The sequence below is a fragment of the Sarcophilus harrisii genome, chromosome 6 (assembly GCF_902635505.1).
Source record: "Sarcophilus harrisii chromosome 6, mSarHar1.11, whole genome shotgun sequence".
Taxonomy (NCBI): domain Eukaryota; kingdom Metazoa; phylum Chordata; class Mammalia; order Dasyuromorphia; family Dasyuridae; genus Sarcophilus; species Sarcophilus harrisii.
This window is the reverse complement of record NC_045431.1, coordinates 195,588,113-195,612,814: the sequence shown is the minus strand read 5'-3', so window position 1 is coordinate 195,612,814 and position 24,702 is coordinate 195,588,113. Positions and strand designations below refer to the sequence as shown.

Below are 24,702 nucleotides of genomic sequence, written 5' to 3'. Positions count from 1 at the left end.
TAAAAAAGCAAGAAAAATAAAATTCAAGAATTATACTTTAATGTGCACGGAGTCATCAGTTTCTACTTTTACTCCACGAATCCTTTGAAACTGTCTTAGATCGTTGTTCTGATCAGAATAGCCCCATCTTTGGCAGTGAGTCATTAATACAACATTTATTGCTACTGTGCACAATGATCTGTCAGTTCACTTTACTTCACTTTACTTTAATATAAATATACAGTTCTCAAATTTTTCTGAAGCTACCCCCTTATTTCCCAAAGCACAATAGTGCTCCATCGCAATCATATGCCACAATTTGGTCAATCATCTCCCAATTGATGAACATCCTCTTTATTACCAATTCTTTGGTACCATGAAAAGAGTTCTATAAATATTTTTGTACATATAGGCCCTTATTCTTTTCCCTTTCATCTCTTTTGAATACAGATTAGTACTAATATAACTGAGTCAAAGGATATGCAGTTTTATAGCCCTGTGAACATAGTTCCAAATTACTCTTCAGAATTCCACCAGCAGTTCATTAGTATACCTATTTTTCCATCAGCCCCTCTCACATTTATTAATTCTGATAGGTGTGAGGTCATTTCTCAGAGTTGTTTTAATTAGCATTTTTCTAATCAAAAGTGATTTAGAGCATTTCTTCACATGTCTAAAGACAGCTTTGATTTCTTCTTCTGAAAACTGCTCTATGACCATTTGTCAATCAAGGAATGGCTCTTTTTTTTTTTAATATAAACTTAACTCACTATACTCAGTATATATTTGAGAAATGAGGTCATTATTAAAGAAACTTGATGTAAAAGTTTTTGATCTTACATTTCTATGTACCCTTTTTAGTACAATGTAGTTTCCCTAATAATCTTTTAATTGTCTATTTTTCTTTTTGCTTTGTCTGTGATCTCGATTACTATCCTTTTTTTTTTTTACATCAGCTGTAGCATATTAGATTATACTCCAGTCCTTTATTTTAACTCAGTATGAATCTTTCTATTTCAACTCTCTTGTGTAAAATATATATATAGGTGTGTGTGTGTGTATATATATATATTGGATTCCAGTTTTTAATTCATTCTGCTATCCAAATGGCTGAGTTCATCTCATTTGCATCCACAGTTTAATAGTATAATTCCTTTTATTTTATTTTTTCTGTTTGTTCTTACTCTACCTCTTCAAAACTTCATTTTGCTTCTAAACATTATTCTAAAAAACAAAACCTGCCTTTTAAAGAGTTTCTTTCTTCAGGAGTTTTATATATTTTTTCCTATTTTACCAATTCTAGTTTAAAAAGACTTCTTACCTGTAGTGGATTTTTGAATCTCTCACCATGTGGCAAATTCATTTTTTTTAAGATGTTATTTTCTTCAGCATTTTTTGTGGTTCTTTTATCAAACTGTAAATTATCTTTTCATAATTTTCTTGAATCACTCATATTTTTCCAATTTTTCCTCTATAAGTTTATATATATATATATATATATATATTTAACTCTTCTAAGTATTCCTGTTGAATTTGAATACAGTTAGCAGTTTTCTATGAGACTTTATAGCTGTTTTGACATTATTGACTCCTAATATTGTCTTTTTATCATCCCTGACACTTCAGTAGTCTTTTATGGTCAAATTATTTTGTTGTTGTTCTTGTTTGCTTATTTTCTCAGTCTATTTCTTCACTTAGAATTCTATGATAATGTCGTCCTCTGCTCATCTGGGGAATGGGAGGCATTGTCTAAACCTGGAGGATTTTTTGTCCTGCTCTTTTCAGAGCAAGTTTTGGAAGTCTGTGTTTTTGGTACTTCCAAAGTAATGTGAACCTGAAAAAGGTGTGGTCACTGCTCTCCTGGTTGGTGCCCCCATTCCAGGAAGAGTCCCTGATCCTCTGCAACTGTGAATACATAAAAACTGTGTCCAAGATTCCTGCCTTGTGAACCACAACGAGGACTTCTCTCCATCCTGGAACAGCTCAGAACTGCATAGGGACAAAATAGTTTCCAGTTAATGCCAAACATGACCAGTTGTCCTGGTGGGAACACAATATGTAACTTTATTTTACCTCTTGTAGACCGTTTTTTCTCTTCTTGTGAGAGGATGATAGTGATTCAAGGACACTGAGAGACAGTTCTTGTTCTCTAGCCTCTCTTCTCTTCCCTCTGCTGCCAATTTATTTTCCCAGTCCACTAGCAACACCTGTGTCAGTAAAGGCTGCTTTGCCACCCCCTTCAGATGTTCACAGCTGTGGAGGCTCTCGGAGAATTGACCTGCCCCTTACAATGCACTTACCAACTCTCTTTACTGTCTATGGCCAGAAGCGGCTGCTGTTGCCACTGTGGCAAGAATAGGCTCCAGACAGGCCTCTACCATGGTGTACCAGAACATTATTACTTATGCCTGTTTTTGGTTGGTTAACACCTCTCTCTGAGGTGCTATTTTTCAAGTTGTTTGGAATGCTGGGATAGTTCGGCTTGACCACTGCCCCTTTGGTTGGCCAATACAGGTATTTATTAAGTACATACTATGTCAGGCACTGTGTTAGCCTTGGGGATACAGTGACAGAAATTAAATAGTCCCCGTGTGTAAGAATCTAATAGTCTATTGATATAAAGGTTATGATGAAGTGATACTAATAAATGGTTTTAGAAAAAGCACATTTTCATTTACTGTATTAAATATGTGAATTTTTATGTTAATTGAAAAAGTCTTGAAAACACAAGTAATGTTCCATAAACATGGACCATCCTACCTCTGCAAACGAGTAGGGAAATGTGCCTTCTCATTACTCTTTTTTGGAGCCATAATTGTTTTTAAAAATCTTGTAGCATTCATTTTCTCCTAATTTATATATGTGCTGTTCTTTCCATTACTTTGTGTAGTCATTTTATATATTGATTTCTTGATTTTCTTATTATCATTCTTTATCAGATTATGTTAAAGCTTTTTGTGTTTCTGTATTAATGTAGTATTCTATTGTGTTCATGTGCCACAATTTGTTTAGCCATTCCTCAATCACTGGCTTTATTTTTTGTTGCTAATTCTTTTCTACCACAAAAGTGGTGTTTTGGGCTTATGTGGAGACTTTTTAAAAATCAAGAACCACCTTATTGGCAAAATATACCTAAAGAAATTTATTCTTTTTTCTTTGGGATACCTCTTTGCGAGAAGTGAGGAAGGAAAGATGCTAGAACAAATTTAAATTATGTTAAAATAAAAGACATCAAAAAAGAATAGTTTTTTAAAAAATAAAAATCTTCACAACCTGGTCTCTTTTCTCCTTTCCAGTTTTATGCATTCCTCCCATCCATACATTGTATAAACTAGCTACATTGAAAAATTTATCTTTCTCCAAACATGACTCTTGTTCTTCTGTGTCTTTACATTGGTTGTCACATATGTCTGAAATGCTTTATGCCCCCCTACCACTGCCACTTAGTTTCCAAGGATTTTTTTAGGATTCAGCTTAAATCCCATGTTCTGCAAGAAGTGTTTCCTCTCTAGGTAAGAGTAGCTTCCTCTCTGTGGTTATTGTTAATCTACTCTGTCTATAATTTGTATGCATCTGGTTATTTACATGGTGTTTCTCCCAATAGAATGTGAGTTCCTAGAAGGCAGGAAATGTTTTTTGTTTTTCATTATATTCCAAGTTAAAGCATAGAACCTGGCATATAGTAAATCTTTATAATTCTTGTTGATGGATAAACAACTTCAATTTCATTCTCTAGATATTTTCCAGATTTTTAAGATTTTTTACATTTTCCATGTCAGATCATATTGTCTTGACTATGTTATTATCCAAACTTGTTTTTCACTTAAAAAAAAAACCAGGTAAAAGCAAACAAAAGTAAATAAAGAGCCCTGAGAATTTAGAAAATTTCTTACAGTACTTATCTTTGGGTTGGTAATTTTCTCCTTTCCCAGTGGATTTTGAATAGCATTTCAATGACATTTAGAATTAAGATATTTAAAGAGTTGTAACTCAAATGCTGCTAAACTTAACATAAAAACAGAGTTACTATGCAAGACAGTTTCCTGGAAGTCCAAAATCATCTTCTGGCATCAATAACTATTGATGTTATTATTTTTTTTATTATAACTTTTTATTGACAGAGCCCATGCCTGGGTAATTTTTTTTACAACATTATCTCTTGTATTCACTCTATTGATGTTATTCTTAATTTTGTTATGAAAATATTTAGACATAATTTTTGATGTGTAGTTTATTTCAGAGACTGTTTATTCCTCTCACCATGCTAGACTTTGTACTAATTTCTATTTTACATGAAGCCTAAATACATCTCTATGTCTGTCTCTCTTTATCTGTCTGTCTGTCTCTCCTCCCTCCCCCATTTAAATGACTAAGATTCATTCCTGATCTGGGTTTTCATGTTTCTGGTCCCTTCTAGTGCCATATAAAGTCAAAAGTCTGGAAGTAAGTTATATGCATAAAGCAATATTACAATGTTAGTAAGTAAAATTTTAATCTGTCACAGATTATATTATACATCCTGAAACCTTGCTACAAACAGTAAATACCATATAGATCATGCTTGGATAAGGTAAATTAGATAAAGGTCTTTATGTATACATTTTAGGTATTACATTTCCTCATTTCTCAAATAGAGGCTTTGGATAGAGGATTTTCATTCAAACATTTGTTGCTTGATGATGTTGGAGAAGGAATTAGACTTGAAGTCAGGAGAACTGGGTTTGAATATCACCTCTGAATCTTACTGTCAATGACTAATTGTGTGCATAAGTGATTGAACTTCTATTATCCTCATTTATCCCAGTTGTAAAAATAAGAATGACACTATTTTCATCTAAAAATTGTGGGAAGAAAGTTATCTATGAATTTAAATGGTCATATTGAATTATTAATATTATTGTTATCTATTATTACCAACATAAGACTTGAGATTTACAAAATATAATTTTTGCCTTCCTTTCAACTAATATTTTGATATATCCACTGTGCATAGGCTATGTCTGAGTATCAATGGGTAGAGAAAGAAAAAAAATTATAAGAGTTTTTTATCTCAGAGAGTTTACCTTCTATTGAAGAGTAAGGAATAAAATATTTATACAAATAAATAAGCAGAAGGTAAGTTGAGGTAGGACAAAGATTTAGAAATTATGCTTCCTGGAAGTAGTACCCACTAGCTGAGGCACAAAGAAGGCTTAAGATTCTGAAAAGCATAATAGAGAAAGAGCATTTTCAGCATGGATATGCTCTGTGCAGAGGAACAAAGATGGGATAGACTTCTAAGTCTAGGAAATAGAGAATAGACTAATTAGGCTAAAATTTGGAGTACATGCCTGAGAGTTAAGAGAAATTATTCTGAAGAGGGAATCTGGATTCAGATTGTACAGAATTCTAAATGTCAAGCTAAAAAATTCTTATTTAATCTGCAAGGCAATAATGAATGTGTTCAAAGCTTAATTAAGTACAAAACATGTTCAACTGTGTGCTATAAGAAAATCATTCCTATAACTTTTTGCAGGATAGTTAGAGGAAGGTGAGACTGAACTACTTAAGAGGTCTTTGCAATAATCCAAGTGAGAAGAGATGCAGACAAGTTAAAATGGTGGCTGTGTGAGAGACAGAAGAGGAGATGTGCTTGAGGTAGTAGTGGCAAGAATTAGCAATTGCCTGGATGGGAAAGAGAAAAGGGAGAGAAGAGTAGAGATTAATTTCAGGATTGCAGACCATGGTACCTAAAGGATGATCAGGCACTTCATGGAAATAAGAAATTATAGAGATAAATGGTCTTAAGATTGAATGTTAGGGATAAGATGAATTCTCTGTTAGACTTATTGAGCTCAAAACACCTCTGAGAGATTGAGATGCAGATATCCAACTGTTACTGATATGTGGATTTGAGTTGAGTTCAATATATAGATGTGAGATTCTTTTGATTGGAGATATTAATGGCAACGGAAGCTAATAAGTTTGTTGAGAAGGTATAGAAAAAGGTTAAAGGGCTTAGGGTAGCTGGTAGGGCACATTTACAATTAGAAAGCTGCATCTGGATCATGATCTTCCAAAGGAGGCTGAGAAGAAAATGTCAGAAACATAGTAGGATTGCTAACACCAGGGCAGGTAGTACCATGAAAAAACCTGAAGAGAATATATCCAAGAAAAGTGGATGGTTTGCTGTACCACACACTGTAAAGAGGCCAAGAATCAATTAATCAACAACCATTAATTATCACCTACTATATTTGCTAGTGATATAAATAAAAATGCTGAAACAATTCCTATCTTCTATGTATTTAAATGGAGATTACAAGATATCATTCTTTAAAAATTAAGAAATTATTGAAAACTTTGTAGAGAATAGTTTGAGTGGGGTAATGGGATGAGAAATCAGATTAGAATGGGTTAAATTAGTTGGGATAATAGGCAAAGAAGAGATCTGTCCAAATTCCTTTTATGAACAAATATACAGATGCCTACCAAGAAAGAGTAAAAATAGAGAAAGAAAATGATTGATTCAAAAATCAAATAAAATACTAGATAAAGAATTACAATGATGTCTTAAAAGGTTATGCATTATGACCAAATGACATTTATACCAGGAATGGAAGGGTAGGTTAACATTAGGAAAACTATTAACATAATTGATTATAGTTTTTAATAACTGTAATAGTTTTTTAATTATGATTATATTAAATAGATGCAGAAAAAGGTTTTGATAAAGAAAACACTCACCTACTTATTCAAAAGCCATCAAAAAAATTTTTTTTCAATTTAAAAAATAAAATTCATTTAAAGAGCAAAGGGTCAAAAATATCAAAGGGATTAATAAACAAAAATAAGGCTTCCCTTAAAAATAAGGTTTACCTGTATGAGATCTTATAGTATGTTATGTCAGTAATTATCAAAACTTTCTAGAACTGATTAAGTAGGAAAATGGATAAGTGGAATGGAGTAGACACACAATAAATAATTTTTAAAAAGATTATAGTAACTGTGTTTGAAAAAATTAAAGATTTAAGCTTTTGATATAAGAATTCACTAGTTGGTCAAAACTGTTGCGAAAACTGGGAATATAAAGACAGGTGTTACAAGAAAAATAAGAGAACGTGGAACTTATTACGTCTTATGGATAGGAGAAGAATTGATGAGAATAAAAGAGAGAAAGTATTATGAGATGTAAAATGGATAATTACGCTTATGTTATACAGAATTTTTTTTTTAATTTTGATTTGTTACAAATAAAATCAATGTCAGCATGATTGGAAGGAAAGTAGAGAATTGAGAAAACATTTTAATAGACAGATAAAGGTCTCTAACTCCAAATACTTGAAGAACTTTATCAAATGTATAGGAATATGAACTATTCCTAATAGATAAAAGGTCAAAAGATATGAAAAAGTAATTTTATAAAGAAATCAGAACTTTACAGTCATATGAAAAAAATTTCTAAATCATTATTGATTAGAGAAATGAGGTATCATCCTATACCTATCAGATTGCTAAAATAATACAAGTGGGAAATTGCAAGTATTAAAGGGAATGTGAAAAAAATTGGACATGAATACAATTAATGTTGATGGAACTGTGAAATGATCCAAACATTTTGGGGAGCAATATGGAATTATACCCCCCAATTATAAAAATGTGTATACTCTTTAAGCAATACCCCATTGGGTCTATTTCTCAAAGGAAAAAGGAAAAGAATCTTTATGTTCTAAAATATTTATAACAGCTCTTTTTGTGGTGGCAAAGAATTGGAAATTGAAGGAATGCCCATCAGTTGGGGCATGGCTAAACAAATTGTCATATATGATTGTGATAGAATACTATTGTGGTGTGGGAAGTGAGAGGCTGATTAATTTTAGAAAAACATGAAAAGATTTCCATGAATAATGAAGAGTGAAATGAACAGAACTAAGAGAATGTTGTATACACAATAACAGCAGTATTATTTGAAGAATAAGTGTGAATAAGTACTCAATTAGAAAGGACTTATAAAAGAAGATGATTTCCATCTCTAGAGAAATAAATTAATGATTAAATAGAAGTATACATACTATGGATTTACATACATATCAAATGATGGTCTTCTCTAGGGTGAGGTGGGAAGAAAGGGAGGTAACTATTTAGTACTTAAAATTTAACATAAATTAAATTGGGAAAAGTTTACTTGCATGAAATTAATAAGAATAAAATAAAACACAAATGTAAAGTAACATTTTGATCCCCAAACACTTGATCCCAACATATTGATCCCAAAACAATCATTGAGAGCTGCCATGGCAAATCATATTAGTTTGGCTATGTTGCTTTTTAATCTTGTTTTTCAGTACTTAAAAATCTTAGATAAACATAGACAAAGAAAAAATAAAAGAAGACCCTTGAGAATTTGGAAAACTTCTCAATTTATCTGTTAGTAATTTTCGTTATCCCAGTAGATTTCAAATGACATTTTAATGATGTAGGTTACATTTGCTATTAAAATACTCAAGGGGTTATATCCCAAATGCTAGAAAACCCAACATATAAAGCATGGTGCCATACAAAGATAATTCCTTGCAGTCTACAGTTATCATCTTCTTGCATCACTAGGTACCACTGTTGTTCTTGTTTTCCGTATAAAAATACTTAGATCTAATTTTAAATTTGTAGTCCGATTCAGGGAGGCTTGTCTCTTCCTCTTGCTATGGCAGACTTTATATTAACTTTATTTTCCTTTGTCTGTCTGTCTCTCTTTTCTCTCTTTCTCTCTCCCCCTCCTTTCCTTACTCTCTATTTGTTTTTCATTTCCAATAAAAATCTTTATATTTATGTTATAGTCAAATATTTAGAATGAACAATATTTACAGAGCATTATTACACTATATTAGCAAGTAAATTCTGATCTATCACAGGTTATTTCATATATCTTGAAATCATTCCCTGAAAATAGTAAGTACCTGATAGAACATTATTGAGTAAGGATACCTTAGATAAAGTGCTCTGTGTATACATAGGAGCATTTGTCTCATATTATTCCCCCACACCCACACACACTTCTCAAATAGAGGCCTGGCAGGAAGAATTTCACTGATATGTTTATTGGTTAATAATAGTGGAAAGTCAGAAGTACTGAGTTTGAATCTCAGATCTGAGTCTTACTGGCTATGACTGTGACCATGGATAAGAGATTAAAACTCTATGATACAGTTACTTCATCTGTAAAATGAGGTAATAATATTTTCCTTTAACAATTATGGGAGAAAAGTAATCTCCAAAAATTAAATTGTGGGACTGGGTTATTCTAATTATTATAACTATGAGCATAAAAGATAAGTCTATGTAAAGCCCTGAATTGAAATAAGAAATTAGGGAGATAAGTGGTTTTAGATTGCTCTCTGGTAGATTTGTTGAATTTGAAATGCCTCTGGGACATCCAGGTTGTTGTCCTTTGTTTACAAAGGACCTTTTTGTTTACAAAAAAGACCAAAATGACATCACTATGTTAGAATCAAGTTACAGTGTGTCTGACTGTGGCTGATCAGACAAATATGAGTTCAGAATGCTCTGCTTCAGGTTGAACACAAATAGTCCACATGGACATCCAGGGGTTTCTCCAGTTTTGTGTGTTTCATGTTTCCTTTAGGCTAATTCAGTTTTCCTTTGCTCATAGTGCACAGCACGTTCTCTGATGAAGACACACCATGCAGAGTGGTCCTGTGCCAGTGTTTCCTATATCATACAGATATCTTGAGAGTGTCCTTATATCACTTTTTCTAACCACCTTGTGAGTGCTTGCCCTGTGTGAGTTCTTCATAAAATAATTTTAAAAAATTAATTTAATGGCAGTGGAATTTAATGCACTCATTAAGAATGTATGGGAAAAGAGGAAAGCACCTGAGATAGATGTACAGGGAACAAGTGTGGTTAGAAGACTGGACCAGGATCATAATCTGGCAAATCAGGCTGATGAAGAAAGGTTATATAGGTATAGGGAGAATACTATTACCAGGAGAGCCAGTGTCAGGAAAACTCATGAGGAAAAAATATTCATGAAAAGTAGATGATCCATCTTGTCACATGCTGTAAAGAGCTCAATAGTCAATCAGATGACAAGTATTAAAAAAGCACCTCCTATTATTCAATCATTTTGCTAGGTGCTAATGCTAACACAAATACAAAGTCTGAAACTATCTCATTTTAAAGCATTTTAATGAGGATTACAAAAATACTTTGATTTAGAAATTAAGAAATTATTGATAATTCCATAGAGAATAGTTTGAATGCAATGATGGGGTTAGAAACCAGATTAGATTGTGTTAAGAAATGAGTAGGAGGAAGAGAAGTGGACTCCACAAGGGTAGATTTTTTTTTCTTCCTGAGAACTAATTGGGAAATGTCAGATATAGCATGATAAATTGAAAGGATACCAGGGTTAAATGAAATGTTTTAAAGGATTAGACAGATCTCAGTTTATTTGTAGAAAAAAGGGGAAAAGTCTATAGGTAAAAAGATTAAAGACTGAAAGGAGATTTTCAATGGAGAAAGTTTAGAGTTGAAATAGGAGAGATGGGATCAGTGGAACAGTTAAAGAGATTGGGCCTGGGGAAAAGGACTATCTCTTTTTCAGATTGTTGTAATGACAATAGGAGTCATTGAGGTATTTTGAAATGTAGAAAATGGGGGAAAAGAGATTCTAGATGTTGAGGTATGGAACCAAATGGTGAGGGATAGTCTTTCTTTGCTCAGAAAAGTAGGTTGTGGAGTCTTACCTTAAGGAAGGAAGAATACAGTAGTAGTGTTGAAAATTTCATTCACTATTCCACGAAATTTTGGTTTTGTTTAGGAATCCTTTTTTTCTTGCGGTCACCAAAGAAAGTGTTAGAACATCGACTGATGCATAAATGAGTGTTTATAGGGTCAGATTCTGACCTGAATAGTATCTCAATATTTTATATACCTCATTGCTGAATTTACAAAAGAAGAAAAATGAGTTTAGAATTCAAAGTAATAAGAACATTCCAGGGAAAAAGCAATATTCAAGATAATTTTATTTGGAGCTTACCAAGCACCAACAAATGTCAACATTTCAGGATAGTTTGGTCTTTAGAAGAAATATTTATATATATAGACACACATATCTAGACATATAGACACACACACACACACACACACACACACATATTTCCCTTTTATTTTTGTGCATTTTGAAAGTGTTTTGTTGTTCTTCCTTCCTTCCACTCATGTCTCACTATCCACTTAGTTACCTATCCTGACTCAAAGTAGAAATTCTCTCTTGTACGATCTATGGATAGTTAAGTAATATAAATTAACAGATTGGCCATGTACGGAAATGTTTGTCTCATTCTGTACCTTTTCTGCTAAGAAGTGCTAAGTAATATTTCCTCATCAGCCTTTTGAAGACTTGATTTATGACCATTTTGGTCCAAATTCTGAGGACTTTCAAAGTGGTTTCTCCTCTCATTTGAGAGGTTATTACATAAATTGTTGTTCTAGTTTTACCGAGTTCACTCTGCATCTGTTAGTAGACATGTTCCCACACTATCCAAAGCAGTCATAGTCATCATTTTTTGTAGTACAATAAAATACCATCATTTTCCTATACCACTTTGCTCAGCTATAATGGAAAAAACCAACATGTAAAGAAGATGTGGTTAAAATAGGTTGCTTCATTGCCTCCCCTCCCACTCAGGAAACAGCAATGTTTCCCCTGGGAAATTTCCCATAGTTCTTCAGGCAAGCAATATCTAGCATAATGATAGCCCTTATGTCAAGTACTAAGAGCCAAATAAAATAAAAGGCTTAGAATCCAGATTTCTCCATTCCTCCTCTGTTGTGATTTTAAAGCACAAAGGTCTTCATGGAAACAAGGACTTTCCTCATAATCAACATGAGGTGAATAACATCATCAGTAATAGAGCGTAATCTTTTGAGTAGTCAGGGATCCCAAAGCAGACTCTGTTTCTTTGGATGGGATTAGCAATAGTAGTTATTTGGCAGAACAACAGTTACATATTTGGATATAATCCTTGCATATTTCAAGAAAGATTCCTATGGTTGGAAAACAGCTATCTTCAGTTCTTAAATGTTTTTTCATGTCATCAAAATGGCAAAATTAGAAAATTATACAATATAGTTGGTCCATGGAGAAAAAACTGGAAGCAACAAATTTATTCATCTCTATAACCTACTTGGTACATAGAAGAAAAGTATAGGGAGTAAGAATATATTATGGGCATGTAGGAAGTGGCCAGTGAATGTTTTCTGAATGCATCAATAGGCATATTCAAATCTTAATCCTGTATTCTATTTTAATCTCCTTCTCTTCTGTCTAATAGGCACTCTTTCCAAGACAGATGTCTGGCAATAACTGCACTGCTGTGACTGAATTAATTCTTTTGGGGTTAACAGATGATCCAACCCTTCGTGTCATCCTATTTGTGATATTCCTGGGTGTCTATGCAGTAAAATTAGTTGGTAACCTTACCTTAATCATGTTGATCAGAATTAGCTCCCAGCTTCACACTCCAATGTACCTTTTCCTCAGTCACTTGGCTTTTGTGGATATTGAAATTTCCTCATCTGTCACACCTCTCATGCTCACGAATTATCTCAAGGACATCACCTTAATCACTCTGCCAGGGTGTATGGCCCAAATATGTTGTACATTCTCCTTTGGGGCAGCTGAGAACTTCTTGCTGGCTGTGATGGTCTATGATCGGTATATGGCCATCTGTAACCCCCTACTCTACTCCATCAACATGTCTCCTAAAGTCTGTACTCTGTTACTCATCACATCCTATGTGGATGGTTCTGTGAATGCTTGAATCTTTACTGGTTGCTTATTGAATCGGTCCTTCTGTGGAGCCAATAAGATCAATCACTTTTTTTGTGATTATTCACCACTTTTGAAACTCTCCTACTCTGAAGATAATCTTACTGAAATTCTTCCTGTTGCCTCTGCTGCATTTGTACTTATGATCACAGTGTTCATTATCATGATTTCTTATGTATATATCTTCTTTTCTGTCTTGAAGATAAATTCTACTGAGGGGAGATCCAAAGCTTTCTCAACTTGTACCTCCCATCTCACAGCAGTCACTCTGTTCTATGGAACCCTTATTTTAATTTATGTGATGCCTAAGTCTAGCTATTCAGCAGATGAGAATAAGGTGATTTCTGTTTTCTATAGTGTATTGATCCCCATGTTGAACCCCCTAATCTACAATTTAAGGAACAATGAAGTAAAAGGGGCCTTAAGGAAACTGATTAGTAGGAAACATCTTTTTTCTTGAATTCAGCTAAATATAGGTATTTTTTGTCATTTATCTTAAACATTTTTTTTATTTTACAATTTTGAGCATTTTGTCCCTCACTCTCAAAACCACAGAAAAAGCAAGCAATATGAAATCAATTATACATTTAAAGTTATGTAAAACACATTTCCATATTAGCTATATTTCAAAAAAAAAGCAAAAAAAAATAAAATTTAAAAATTATATTTTAGCTTGCACTAAGAATTCATCAGTTTTCTCCTTTTTCACCATGAATCCTTTGAAATTGTATTAGATCATCGTTCTGTATACTGTCCGGTTAGATCTCTGGAGGGCCTCAGGAGTAGTCAGAGTCAGGATCAGTCAAAAGTGAAGGAGATAGGCAAGCTGTTACATGGTCATTAAATATGAATCCTGGACTCAGGAAACTGAAGTCTTCCTCCTCAGTGTACTGTGGCCAAGAGCATTGGACCCTCTCCCTCAGTCCTCCAATCCTTGCCTCTGATTATCTCATCACAACACATTCAGCAAGCATCATTCATGTTTATAGAACCATTATCACACATTGAGTAGGTAATTAGCCATAAGTGCTCTGCTGTCTTAGATTCAAATACCCCTTTCACAATTCCAGCCCTCTACAATTCTGATAAAAATAGCCCCATCTTTGGCAGTCAGTCATCATTATAACATTATTGCTACTGTGCACAATGATCTGCCAGTTCTTACTTCACTTTGCTTCAATATACATAGTTCTTCTCATGTTTTTTTGAAGCCATCCCCTTATCATTTCCCAAAGCACAATAGTACTCCATCACAATACTATGCCACAACTTGGTCAGTCGTTTCCCAATTGATCAGCATCCCTTTTATTACCAATTCTTTGGTACCATGAAAAGAGTTGTATAAATATTTTTGTACATATAGGTCATTATTCTTTTCCTTTCATCTCTTTTGAATACAGATTAGTGCTAGTATAACTGAATTAAAGGATACACACAGTTTTATAGCCCTGTGAACATAGTTGAAATTATTCTCCAGAATTCCATCAGCAGTTCATTCACCTATTTTTCCATCATCCCCTCCAACATTTATTATTTCTGATAGGTGAGAGGTGGTATCTCAGAGTTGTTTTAATTTTCATTTTTCTAATCAAAAGTAATTTAGAGCATTTTTCACATGTCTGAAGACAGCTTTGATTTCTTCTTCTGAAAACCGCCTATTTTTGCTCTATGACCATTTGTCAATCAAGAAATGGTTCTTATTTTTTTAGGATAAATTTGATTTGTCTATACATATTATATATTTGTGAAATGAGGCCTTTATTAAAGAAATTTAATATAAAAGTTTTTGATCTTACATTTCTATGTACCCTTTTTAGTATGATGTAGTTTCCCTAATAATATTTTAATTGTCTCTTTGCTATTCTTTTGTCTGTGATCCTGATTACTATGCTTGCCTTTTTTTGCTTCAGCTGTAACATATTAGATTATTCTCCAGCCCTTTATTTTAACTGTTATCTTTCTGTTTCAAGTGTTTCTGTTATAAATATACATATGTATGTATATATATATATATATATATATATATATTATTGGATTCTGGTTTTTAATCCATTCAGCTATCAAGATGGCTGAGCTCATCTCATTTATATTCACAGTATAATTCCATTTATCTCATTTTATTTTTTTTCATTCTCTTTCTCTCTTCTATTTCTTTCTGTGTGTCTGTCTCCCTCTCTCCCCCTTCAAAATTCTACTTTGCTTCTATGCAAATGACCAGTATCCTTTTGTTCTACCAATACAGGTATTTATTAAGTACATACTATGGCTCGGGCATTGTTTTGGGTTTGGAGGATACAGTGACAAAAATTAAATAGCCCCCGTGTGTAAGAATCTAATAGTCTACCAATAAAATGGTTATGATGAGTGATACAAATAAATGGGGCTTATAATAAGTACATTTTTATTTACTGTATTAAATTTGTGAATTTTTATATTAATTGGAAAAGCCTGAAAATACATGTAATGTTCCATAAACATGGAACTCCTATCTCTGCAAAGGTATAGGGAGATATGTTTTCTCATTATTCTTTTTTGGATTCATGATGGTTTTTTAAAATCTTGTAGCATTAATTTTCTCCTAACTTATGGGGGCTGGGTGGGGTGGGCACTATTCTTTCCATTACATTGTGTAATTATTTTATGTATTTATTTCTTGACTCTGCTATTATCACTCTGTATCAGATTATATTAATGTTTTCTATGTTTCTGCATTAATGTAGTATTCATGTTCATGTGCCACAATTTGTTAAGCTATCCCTCAATCACTGGCTTTATCTTTTGTTGACAGTTCTTTCCTAACACAAAAGTGGTGTTTTGGCCACATATGGGGACCTTTTTTTTTTTAAATTAAGAACGACCTTAGTGACATAATATTGTGACATAAAGAAATTTATTCTTTTTTCTTTGGTATACTATTTTGTGAGGAGTGAGGAAGGAAAGATACTAGAAAAAAATTGTCAGGTTAAAATAAAAGACATAAATAAAGAATAGTTTAAAAAAATAAAAATCTTCATACCCTGATTTCTTTTCTCCTTTCCAGTCTTATGTGTTCTTTCCATCTATACATTCATTGTATTACAAACTAGCTATAGTGAAAAATTCACCTTTCCCCCATACATACACTTCATCTTCTATGTCTTTTGAACTGGTTATCACATATACCTGAAATGTTTTGTGCATCTGCCATTGTCAGTTAATTTCTCAGACTTTTTTCTGAGACAGCTCAAATCCCATGTTTTGCAAGGTGTTTGCTCTCTAGCTAAGAGTAGCTTACTCTCTATGATTACTGTTTATCTACTCTGTCTATAATTTGTATGCATCTAGTTGTTTACATGGTGTTTCTCCCACTAGAATAAAAAAGGGGATTAAAGACAGGTTTTACTTGTTACATACCATGTATGGTAAGGAGACTGAATCAGGATCATAATCTAGCAAATCAGACTGATAAAAATTGGGTAGATAGGAGGAATATTATTACCAGGAGATCTAGTGACAGAAAAATTCACAAAGAGTAAAGCGTAGGTGGTACACCCATCCCATGCTGCAAAAAGGTCAAGAATCAATCACTTGACAAGTATTTAATAAACATCTACTATTTATTATTCAATCATTTTTCTAAGGGCTAATGCTAACAGAAAGTCTGAAACAATTGTCCATTGGGGGAATTTAAATGGAGATTACAAAAATACTATGATTTAGAAATTTAAAAATTACTGATAACTTTGTAGAGAATATTTTGATTGGAAAGATAATATTAGAAACCAGATTATACTATGTTAAGAAATCAGTTGGTGGAGAGAATGTGGACTCAACAAGGATGGATTTTTTTTCCTCCTGAGAGCTGATTGGGAAAGGTAAGATATAGTATGATAACTTGAAAGAATACTAGGGTTAAATGGAATGATTTAAAGAACTAGGCACATCTCAGCCTTCTGTAGAAAGAAGATAAAAAGAAGATAAAAAAGGGGTTTTTAAATGGAGAAAGTTTAGAAATAGGAGGGAGGAGTCGGTGAAACAGGTAGAATAATTGGTCCTAGGGAGAAAGACTATCTATTTTTCAGAGACTGTTGCAAAGACAATTGGGAATAATATTGAGGAATTTTGAACTATAAAAGAGGAAAGAAAAGAGGTCCCACTGAGACAGCATTTCTTTTCTCAAAGAAAGTAGAATGTAAAGTCCTATCTTCAGAAGAAAGAGTGAAATATAATAGGTATTGAAAAAATCACTCAATATTCCACAAACTTTTTTTTAATTAAGACATCCTTTTTTCGACATCCTTTTTTCTTGTAGTCACAAAGTCCAAGTTGGATCATAGAAACATAAACAAGCACTTATAGTCAGGTTATTCTTGGGTTCTGACCTGAAGAGCACCTCAATATTTCATGTATTTTCTTACTGAATTTTTAAAAAAAAGTTGAGATGAAAATTGAAAGCATTAAGAATATTCCAGGAAAAAAATTACATTTAAGATAATTTATATTATTTGGAGCTAACCAAGAATCAACAAATGTCAACATTTCAAGATAGCTTGGTCTTTAAAAGAAATATTTGAGATATAAAGATACACCCACATACTCATACATACACGTAATAAAATTGTTCTTCCCTTTTTCTCTTATGCATTTTGATTTTTTTTTTTTTTGCTTTTCCTTCCCCTCACTCATGTTTCTCACTACCCATATAGATGTCTGTCCTAATTCATACTAAAACCATATGTATGATCTTTGTATGGTCAAATAAGATACATCAACAGCTTGGCCAAGTCTGAGAATGCAGTGTTTCATTCTGTACTTCTAGTTTATCATGTCTCTTCCAAGAAGAGGCAGGTAATATTTCCTCATCAGCCTTTTGAAGACATGCTTTGTTATTATTTTATGAGATCTTTCAAAATGGTTTCCTTTTCATGGTTTTTGTAGTTGTTACATAAATTGTTCTTTTAGTTCTACTAAGTTTCCTCTGTATCAGCTAATAAAAATGTTTCCATATTTTCCAAAACAGTCATACTCATCACTTCTTACAACACAATAAATTGTCACTTCTTTATTATTTCAGTTTGTTCAGCTAATCTCCAATAGAAAGAAGCAGTATGTAAATGAGATATGGTTACAAGAGATTGAACAAACGCTATTAAGTTTTTATGCCTAGCAACAGTATATCTTTCCATGGGAAACTTTTCAGGCTAACAATATGTAGCATATCATAGTCCTTTTTAGTAATGCAAAGTTCCAAGAGCAAAATAAAATAAGACAAAATTCAGATTTCTCTATTACTCCTCATTTGTGATTTTAAAGCACAAGGGTCTTCTTGGAAACAAGGGCTTTTCTCATAGTCAATTAAAATAAGGTAGATAACATCTTCAGTTGTGGGAGGTAGTCTTTCGACAAGTCAGAGATCACAAAGCAGAATCCTTTTCTATGGAAGGAATTAACAGTGGTTGCTAGTTGGAAGAACAGCATATTTGGATATAATCTCTGCATATTTTAAGAAAGATTTCTGTGGTTGGAATTCAGCTATTCTCTTCATTCTTAGATTTTTTTATACTCTCAATATGACAAAATTGGAAAGTAATACAGTATTGTTAATCCATAGAAAAAAATTTGGAGGCAACAAATTCATTCACCTCTGTAACATGCCATAATGCATAGGAACAAAGTAATGGAGTAAGATTGTATCCTGGGCATGTAGGAAGTAACCAGTGAATGTTTCCTGAATGCATCAATAACATATTTAAATTTTAGTCCTATAATTCTATTTTAATCTCTTTCTCTTCTGTCTAATAGACACTCTTTCCAAGACAGATGTCTGGCAGTAACTGCACTGCTGTGACTGAATACATTCTTTTGGGGTTAACAGATGATCCAACCCTTCATGCCATCCTCTTTGCTATTCCTGGGTATCTATGCAGTTACATTAATTGGTAACTTTAGCTTAATCATATTGATCAGAATTGGCTCCCAACTTCACACTCCAATGTACCTTTTCCTCAGTCACTTGGATTTTGTGGATATTGAAATGTCCTCATCTGTCACACCTCAGGCAAATGAATTACCTCAACGACAAAAACTTAATTACTCTGACATGGTGTATGACTCAAATGTGTTGCGGAGCCACCTTTGAGATACCTGAGTGCTTCCTGCTGGCTGTGATCGCCCATTTGTAGCCTCCTACTTTAACTCCACAAACATGTCTACTAGGGTTTGCCTTTTTTTACTCATCACATCTTACTTGGGAAGTTGTGTGAATTCTTCTATCACTGTTGGTTCCTTATTGTCCTTCTGTGGACCTATTAAGATCAATCACTTTTTCTGTGACTATTCCTCATTTTTGAGAAATAAGCTTTCCTACTCCCAAAGTAATCTCACTGAAATTCTTCCTGCTGCTTCTTCTGGGTTGTGATCACAGTGTTAATTATTTTAACCTCTTACATATACATCCTCTTTTCTGTCCTAAAGATAAGTTCCAGTGAAGGGAGATCCAAAGTTTTCTCAACTTGCACCTCCTACCTCACAGCAGTCACTCTGTTCTATGGAACCACTACATTCATATATATGATGCCTAACTCCAGCTACACAGCAGATGAGAATATAGCAGTTTCTATTTTCAACTTTGTAATCATCCCTATGTTGAACCTCCAGATCTATAGTCTAAGGAATAATGAAGTAAAAGGGGCCCTGAAAAGGCCAATGAGTTGAAAGCCAATTTTTTTTTCCGTGAATTTAACACAAAAGAACAAGTGTTTCTTAAGCACATACTATGTCTGAGGCATTGTGTTAGCCTTAGGGGATCCAGTGACAAAAATGAAACTATCCCAACCTGTAAAAATGGTTATGATCAAATGGTACAAATAAATGGGCTTTAGAAAAAGTGTGTTTTCATTTACTACATTGAATTTGTGAATCTAAATGTTTAGAAAAATTGCACATGTTTAACCTATATTAGATTGCATGCTATTTTGGGGAGAGGGGAAGGAGAGATGGAGAAAAATTTGGAAATCAGGTTTTACAAAGATAAATGTTGAAAATTATCTTTGCAGGGGTTTTGAAAAGTAAAATATCATTTAAAATAAATGTTGGTTTCAAAGGTCTGAGAATACATGCAATGTGCAATAAATATGAACCTGCCATTTCAGCAAAGGAGTGGAGAGAGATATCTTCTCATTATTCTTCTTTGGGTCCATGATTGTTTTGAAAAATCTTGTAGCATTCATTTTCTATTAATTTATGAGGATTGTTCTTTGTGATACATTGGTAAAATCATTTTATGTATTGATTTCTCTGTCATCTGATTATGTAAATGTTTTCTATGCTTCTATATTAAACATTTTTCTTTTTCTTTATCATTCTTGATTTTTGGGGATTTATATTTATATATTTATACATTCTTTTGCAATATAAATAATGTGGAAATATTTTCCATGACAATCCATATCAAATTTATTGCTTTTTCACTGAAGGGAGAGGGTAAGAGGAAAGGGAGAAAATAACTTAATTTTTTTAAATGTTACAAATATTTGTTTCTGAACATGGTAATAAAAATTTTATATATAAAAATTTATAAATAAAATTAGAAATTTATTTTATAAATGATTGGAGAAATATTCATTGCTCATGGGCACAGCCAAATAAAATAATTTTAACTTAACTAATCTAAATATTAAATCCTATCTTAATAAATTATAAAAAAAATTGATTAAAAAATTATAAAATTTATTGGAATAATAGGTAAGGAATAACAAAGAAATTAATGAAAAAACCATAAATTAATGTCATTTAACAATATGAGATATTAAACTATATTATGTCAGTATTTATCAAAACTTTCTAGTGCTGGCTAAGAAATAGAAAACTGAATGGATAGAGTAAACATACAATAAATAGTAACAAATGATTATAGTAACTTTCTGAATGAAAATGTAAATATTTATTTTTTGGGAAAAGAATTTATTATTTCATCAAAATTGTTGAGAAAAATGTAAAGCAGTCTGACAAAAATTAGGTATAATTCAATATGAGACTATTTATCAAGGTAAGATTAAAGGGGATAAATGACCTAAATATAAAGATAGATATTATAAGAAAATTAGGAGAACATGGAACTTATTATCTGTTAGATTTCTGTATAGGAGAAAAATTGGTGAATAAGCAAGAAACAGTACAGTAAAACGTAAAAATGTGTAATTTATTTACTTTAAATTACAGTTTAAAAAAATAAAACCAAAGTAAGCAAGATTAGAAGGAAAGCATAAAATTGAGAAAATATTTTTATAAACAGATAAAGGTCTCATATTCCAAATATGTAAAGAACTTTATCAAATACATAGGAATATGAGTTATTGCCTAATGGTAAAATGATATACACAGGCCATTTTTCAGTGAAAAAATCAAAACTATATAACTATATGAAAACAATGCTCTAAATCATTATTTACTGGAGAAAAACAAATTTTTTTTTTATTTAATAGCCTTTAATTTACAGGATATATACATGGGTAACTTTACAGCATTAACAATTGCCAAACCTCTTGTTCCAATTTTTCACCTCACCCCCACCCCCTCCCCTAGATGGCAGGATGACCAGTAGATGTTAAATATATTAAAATATAAATTAGATACACAATAAGTATACATGACCAAAACGTTATTTTGCTGTACAAAAAGAATCAGACTCTGAAATATTGTACAATTAGCTTGTGAAGGAAATCAAAAATGCAGGTGTGCATAAATATAGGGATTGGGAATTCAATGTAATGGTTTTTAGTCATCTCCCAGAGTTCTTTTTCTGGGTATAGCTAGTTCAGTTCATTACTGCTCCATTAGAAATGATTTGGTTGATCTCGTTGCTGAGGATGGCCTGGTCCATCAGAACTGGTCATCATATAGTATTGTTGTTGAAGTATATAATGATCTCCTGGTCCTGCTCATTTCACTCAGCATCAGTTCGTGTAAGTCTCTCCAGGCCTTTCTGAAATCATCCTGTTGGTCATTTCTTACAGAACAGTAATATTCCATAATTTTCATATACCACAATTTATTCAGCCATTCTCCAACTGATGGACATCCATTCAGTTTCCAGTTTCTAGCCACTACAAAAAGGGCTGCCACAAACATTCGTGCACATACAGGTCCCTTTCCCTTCTTTATAATCTCTTTGGGATATAATCCCAGTAGTAACACTGCTGGATCAAAGGGTATGCACAGTTTGATAACTTTTTGAGCATAGTTCCAAACTACTCTCCAAAATGGTTGGATTCGTTAACAACTCCACCAACAATGAATCAATGTCCCAGTTTTCCCACATCCCCTCCAACAATCATATTATTTTTTCCTGTCATCTTAGCCAATCTGACAGGTGTGTAGTGGTATCTTAGAGTTGTCTTAATTTGCATTTCTCTGATTAATAATGACTTGGAGCATCTTTTCATATGACTAGAAATAGTTTCAATTTCTTCATCTGAGAATTGTCTGTTCATATCCTTTGACCATTTTTCAATTGGAGAATGGCTTGATTTTTTATAAATTAGAGTTAATTCTCTATATATTTTGGAAATGAGGCCTTTATCAGAACCTTTGACTGTAAAAATATTTTCCCAGTTTATTGCTTCCCTTCTAATCTTGTCTGCATTAGTTTTGTTTGTACAAAAACTTTTCAGTTTGGTATAATCGAAATTTTCTATTTTGTGATCAGTAATGATCTCTAGTTCTGCTTTGGTCATAAAAACCTTCCCCTTCCACAGGTCTGAGAAAAAACAATTTTTAAAAATCTTAAGATGCCATCTTATACCTCCCAGATTGCCTAAAATGACAAATGTGGAAAATCATAAGTATTGAAAGGGATGTAGAAAAATTTAGACATGAATACAATCAATGTTCGTGGAACTAGGAACTGACCCAAATATTTTGGGGAACAATCTGGAATTATGCTCCCAAATTATAAAACTTAGTGTATTCATTGACTCAGCGACACCACTATTAGGTCTATTTCCCAAGGTGATCAGAAAAAAGGAAAAGAATATGTATTCTAAAATATTTATAGTAACTCTCTTTGTAGTGGCAAAAAAACTGGAAATTTAGGAGATGCGTATCAATTAGTGAACTGATCAACAAGTTGTGATATATGATGATAGAATACTACTGTGTTGTAAGAAATAAGAAGCTGGTTAATATTGGAAAAACATGGAACAATGTGCACAAAATAAGGAGTTAAATAAGCAAAATTAAGAAAATGTTGTATACAGTAATAGCAATATTATTTGAAGATTAATCATGAATAACTTGTAGAGGGTCACAGAGAGTGGGGAAACTCTGGGTGAAGTATAAGACCCTTCAACCCAGAGGGAACCTGCTAACAATGTCTGATTCAGCTCCCCATCTCCTCTAAGGGCTCTTGGCCTTCCTAAGAAGACAGGGAGTGGTGACAACCTGTGGTGTGATTGAAGCAGAGTGATACCAAGTGGCAAATTATGTACAATACCAAGTTGTTTATATGGTCCCATGTGCACAGTATATACTTAGCGCATGCCCAGTGTTGTTTTGTTACATAAGGGTATGAGGGTATAAAAGGGGAAAAGACCTGGTAATAAATGGACTCCATTTTTTCATCATCCTCAGGAGTCTCGCCTCATCACTGCTCCATTAGCGTAGTATATTTTAATCACCCCGGTGTGGGACTCTAGAAAGCACAGTACATTTTGTCACCCCAACTTGGGGGCTCTAAAAAGCAGGATACAATCATAACTAATTTTGAGTATTATAAATACTTAAATCAACTAGAAAAGTCTTATAAAAGAAGATAATATCCACCTCTAGAGAAAGAACTGATTAAATAGATTTTTGCATAATATAGTTTTACTCAAACACATGCACACATCAAATGGTGGCCTGTATTATGAGTTGGGAAAAGAGGAAGAAAGACAGTTTAGAACTTAAAATTTAACATAAAAATTAAATTAAATTTGAAAAAGGTTTTACATGACATTAAGAAAAATATAAAACAAAATATAAATGTATCTTTTGCAAATAATGAGGCATAAAGAAATATTACAAATAACTTGCAAGACCATCTAAAGATAATTTATTTTGCTGTAAAAGTAAGCATAGGTGAGAGAATGAAAAATATGTTAAGAAATATAATTCAAGAGTAAGAAAATAAAGAGTTCAAAGGCCCATGATATTATTGCCTGGTTTAAATAACAGTCTCATATAACACTGGAATAGTTTCTTTAGACAGTATATCTAAGCAAGCCATGAGGTGGTGCTCTAAACTTTAGATGCATTATATCACTCAAATGAAAATGTATAAAAGACTTTAAAAAGATATATCCCTGAGAATTTACCTTACTTTCTCTAAAAAATATACAGATTGTATTCTCATATCCTAGACTTTCACAAACTGTACATTACCCAAGTGTCTTCCTGATTTCCTGTCACTGGATTTGTATATTTATATGTCATAATTTGCCTAGCTCAAGAATGGGCTTTACCCATTGGATACTCCATCTTTTCCCTCCATAATTTGACCCTTTCTCCAAAAAAATCACTCAAATGAAATTCTATTTAGCATACCAAAAGAAAATACAAATATAAATGTGAGAGGTAAAGCAGTTGATTACCCAAACTCCAATTTGTTGTACCGTGTTTTATGACATGATAGGCTAATATACCTGCAAGTCTTTATAAGGAAGTCCTTTCAAAGTTTCTGTTTCAAAAACAGAACGGACAATACTATATCATCTTATCATGCTACACAACCTTATGTCCTTTTCATGACCAAGAAATTCTATGATCTTTATCTTCTGACCCTAAACTGACTCATCATATGTCACCTGTCCTTTGGAAAAATCTTTTTGTCATATGTCATAAGTACTCTTATATTCTAGGGAAATTTTATCAGCAGC

At 32.7% G+C, this 24,702-nt stretch overlaps 1 pseudogene; it reads left to right on the top strand.

The window, feature by feature from the left end:
• The first annotated feature begins 12,323 nt into the window (after window positions 1–12,323).
• LOC100933508 lies at window positions 12,324–13,268 on the top strand (annotated as a pseudogene).
• Window positions 13,269–24,702: the final 11,434 nt, after the last annotated feature.